The sequence below is a fragment of the Entelurus aequoreus genome, linkage group LG15, assembly GCF_033978785.1.
Source record: "Entelurus aequoreus isolate RoL-2023_Sb linkage group LG15, RoL_Eaeq_v1.1, whole genome shotgun sequence".
Lineage (NCBI taxonomy): Eukaryota > Metazoa > Chordata > Actinopteri > Syngnathiformes > Syngnathidae > Entelurus > Entelurus aequoreus.
Genome location: NC_084745.1, coordinates 5,841,570 through 5,846,330, shown reverse-complemented (window position 1 = coordinate 5,846,330; position 4,761 = coordinate 5,841,570).

Below are 4,761 nucleotides of genomic sequence, written 5' to 3'. Positions count from 1 at the left end.
TACAGTAACATGGTGGTGTGGGTACTGAGGAGTTGGTGGACGTACAGTAACATGGTGGTGTGCGAACTGAGGAGTTGGTGGACGTACAGTAACATGGTGGTGTGGGTACTGAGGAGCTGGTGGACGTACAGTAACATGGTGGTGTGGGTACTGAGGAGCTGGTGGACGTACAGTAACATGGTGGTGTGGGTACTGAGGAGCTGGTGGACGTACAGTAACATGGTGGTCTAGGAACTGAGGAGTTGGTGGACGTACAGTAACATGGTGGTCTAGGAACTGAGGAGTTGGTGGACGTACAGTAACATGGTGGTGTGGGAACTGAGGAGTTGGTGGACGTACAGTAACATGGTGGTGTGGGAACTGAGGAGTTGGTGGACGTACAGTAACATGGTGGTGTGGGAACTGAGGAGCTGGTGGACGTACAGTAACATGGTGGTGTGGGAACTGAGGAGTTGGTGGACGTACAGTAACATGGTGGTGTGGGAACTGAGGAGTTGGTGGACGTACAGTAACTTGGTGGTGTGGGAACTGAGGAGTTGGTGGACGTACAGTAACATGGTGGTGTGGGAACTGAGGAGTTGGTGGACGTACAGTAACATGGTGGTGTGGGTACTGAGGAGCTGGTGGACGTACAGTAACATGGTGGTGTGCGAACTGAGGAGTTGGTGGACGTACAGTAACATGGTGGTGTGGGTACTGAGGAGCTGGTGGACGTACAGTAACATGGTGGTGTGCGAACTGAGGAGTTGGTGGACGTACAGTAACATGGTGGTGTGGGTACTGAGGAGTTGGTGGACGTACAGTAACATGGTGGTGTGGGTACTGAGGAGTTGGTGGACGTACAGTAACATGGTGGTGTGGAAACTGAGGAGTTGGTGGACGTACAGTAACATGGTGGTGTGGGAACTGAGGAGTTGGTGGACGTACAGTAACATGGTGGTGTGGGTACTGAGGAGCTGGTGGACGTACAGTAACATGGTGGTGTGGGTACTGAGGAGCTGGTGGACGTACAGTAACATGGTGGTGTGGGTACTGAGGAGTTGGTGGACGTACAGTAACATGGTGGTGTGGGAACTGAGGAGTTGGTGGACGTACAGTAACATGGTGGTGTGGGAACTGAGGAGCTGGTGGACGTACAGTAACATGGTGGTGTGGGAACTGAGGAGTTGGTGGACGTACAGTAACATGGTGGTGTGGGAACTGAGGAGTTGGTGGACGTACAGTAACATGGTGGTGTGGGAACTGAGGAGTTGGTGGACGTACAGTAACATGGTGGTGTGGGTACTGAGGAGCTGGTGGACGTACAGTAACATGGTGGTGTGGGAACTGAGGAGTTGGTGGACGTACAGTAACATGGTGGTGTGGGTACTGAGGAGCTGGTGGACGTACAGTAACATGGTGGTGTGCGAACTGAGGAGTTGGTGGACGTACAGTAACATGGTGGTGTGGGTACTGAGGAGCTGGTGGACGTACAGTAACATGGTGGTGTGCGAACTGAGGAGTTGGTGGACGTACAGTAACATGGTGGTGTGGGTACTGAGGAGTTGGTGGACGTACAGTAACATGGTGGTGTGGGTACTGAGGAGTTGGTGGACGTACAGTAACATGGTGGTGTGGAAACTGAGGAGTTGGTGGACGTACAGTAACATGGTGGTGTGGGAACTGAGGAGTTGGTGGACGTACAGTAACATGGTGGTGTGGGTACTGAGGAGCTGGTGGACGTACAGTAACATGGTGGTGTGGGTACTGAGGAGCTGGTGGACGTACAGTAACATGGTGGTGTGGGTACTGAGGAGCTGGTGGACGTACAGTAACATGGTGGTGTGCGAACTGAGGAGTTGGTGGACGTACAGTAACATGGTGGTGTGGGTACTGAGGAGTTGGTGGACGTACAGTAACATGGTGGTGTGGGTACTGAGGAGTTGGTGGACGTACAGTAACATGGTGGTGTGGAAACTGAGGAGTTGGTGGACGTACAGTAACATGGTGGTGTGGGTACTGAGGAGCTGGTGGACGTACAGTAACATGGTGGTGTGGGTACTGAGGAGCTGGTGGACGTACAGTAACATGGTGGTGTGCGAACTGAGGAGTTGGTGGACGTACAGTAACATGGTGGTGTGGGTACTGAGGAGTTGGTGGACGTACAGTAACATGGTGGTGTGGGAACTGAGGAGTTGGTGGACGTACAGTAACATGGTGGTGTGGGAACTGAGGAGTTGGTGGATGTACAGTAACATGGTGGTGTGGGAACTGAGGAGTTGGTGGACGTACAGTAACATGGTGGTGTGGGTACTGAGGAGCTGGTGGACGTACAGTAACATGGTGGTGTGGGTACTGAGGAGCTGGTGGACGTACAGTAACATGGTGGTGTGGGTACTGAGGAGCTGGTGGACGTACAGTAACATGGTGGTGTGCGAACTGAGGAGTTGGTGGACGTACAGTAACATGGTGGTGTGGGTACTGAGGAGTTGGTGGACGTACAGTAACATGGTGGTGTGGGTACTGAGGAGTTGGTGGACGTACAGTAACATGGTGGTGTGGAAACTGAGGAGTTGGTGGACGTACAGTAACATGGTGGTGTGGGTACTGAGGAGCTGGTGGACGTACATTAACATGGTGGTGTGGGTACTGAGGAGCTGGTGGACGTACAGTAACATGGTGGTGTGCGAACTGAGGAGTTGGTGGACGTACAGTAACATGGTGGTGTGGGTACTGAGGAGTTGGTGGACGTACAGTAACATGGTGGTGTGGGTACTGAGGAGTTGGTGGACGTACAGTAACATGGTGGTGTGGAAACTGAGGAGTTGGTGGACGTACAGTAACATGGTGGTGTGGAAACTGAGGAGTTGGTGGACGTACAGTAACATGGTGGTGTGGGTACTGAGGAGCTGGTGGACGTACAGTAACATGGTGGTGTGGGTACTGAGGAGCTGGTGGACGTACAGTAACATGGTGGTGTGCGAACTGAGGAGTTGGTGGACGTACAGTAACATGGTGGTGTGGGTACTGAGGAGTTGGTGGACGTACAGTAACATGGTGGTGTGGGTACTGAGGAGTTGGTGGACGTACAGTAACATGGTGGTGTGCGAACTGAGGAGTTGGTGGACGTACAGTAACATGGTGGTGTGGGTACTGAGGAGCTGGTGGACGTACAGTAACATGGTGGTGTGGGTACTGAGGAGCTGGTGGACGTACAGTAACATGGTGGTGTGGGTACTGAGGAGCTGGTGGACGTACAGTAACATGGTGGTCTAGGAACTGAGGAGTTGGTGGACGTACAGTAACATGGTGGTCTAGGAACTGAGGAGTTGGTGGACGTACAGTAACATGGTGGTGTGGGAACTGAGGAGTTGGTGGACGTACAGTAACATGGTGGTGTGGGAACTGAGGAGTTGGTGGACGTACAGTAACATGGTGGTGTGGGAACTGAGGAGCTGGTGGACGTACAGTAACATGGTGGTGTGGGAACTGAGGAGTTGGTGGACGTACAGTAACATGGTGGTGTGGGAACTGAGGAGTTGGTGGACGTACAGTAACATGGTGGTGTGGGAACTGAGGAGTTGGTGGACATACAGTAACATGGTGGTGTGGGAACTGAGGAGTTGGTGGACGTACAGTAACATGGTGGTGTGGGTACTGAGGAGCTGGTGGACGTACAGTAACATGGTGGTGTGCGAACTGAGGAGTTGGTGGACGTACAGTAACATGGTGGTGTGGGTACTGAGGAGCTGGTGGACGTACAGTAACATGGTGGTGTGCGAACTGAGGAGTTGGTGGACGTACAGTAACATGGTGGTGTGCGAACTGAGGAGTTGGTGGACGTACAGTAACATGGTGGTGTGCGAACTGAGGAGTTGGTGGACGTACAGTAACATGGTGGTGTGGGTACTGAGGAGTTGGTGGACGTACAGTAACATGGTGGTGTGGGTACTGAGGAGTTGGTGGACGTACAGTAACATGGTGGTGTGGAAACTGAGGAGTTGGTGGACGTACAGTAACATGGTGGTGTGGGAACTGAGGAGTTGGTGGACGTACAGTAACATGGTGGTGTGGGTACTGAGGAGCTGGTGGACGTACAGTAACATGGTGGTGTGGGTACTGAGGAGCTGGTGGACGTACAGTAACATGGTGGTGTGGGTACTGAGGAGTTGGTGGACGTACAGTAACATGGTGGTGTGGGAACTGAGGAGTTGGTGGACGTACAGTAACATGGTGGTGTGGGAACTGAGGAGCTGGTGGACGTACAGTAACATGGTGGTGTGGGAACTGAGGAGTTGGTGGACGTACAGTAACATGGTGGTGTGGGAACTGAGGAGTTGGTGGACGTACAGTAACATGGTGGTGTGGGAACTGAGGAGTTGGTGGACGTACAGTAACATGGTGGTGTGGGTACTGAGGAGCTGGTGGACGTACAGTAACATGGTGGTGTCGGAACTGAGGAGTTGGTGGACGTACAGTAACATGGTGGTGTGGGTACTGAGGAGCTGGTGGACGTACAGTAACATGGTGGTGTGCGAACTGAGGAGTTGGTGGACGTACAGTAACATGGTGGTGTGGGTACTGAGGAGCTGGTGGACGTACAGTAACATGGTGGTGTGCGAACTGAGGAGTTGGTGGACGTACAGTAACATGGTGGTGTGGGTACTGAGGAGTTGGTGGACGTACAGTAACATGGTGGTGTGGGTACTGAGGAGTTGGTGGACGTACAGTAACATGGTGGTGTGGAAACTGAGGAGTTGGTGGACGTACAGTAACATGGTG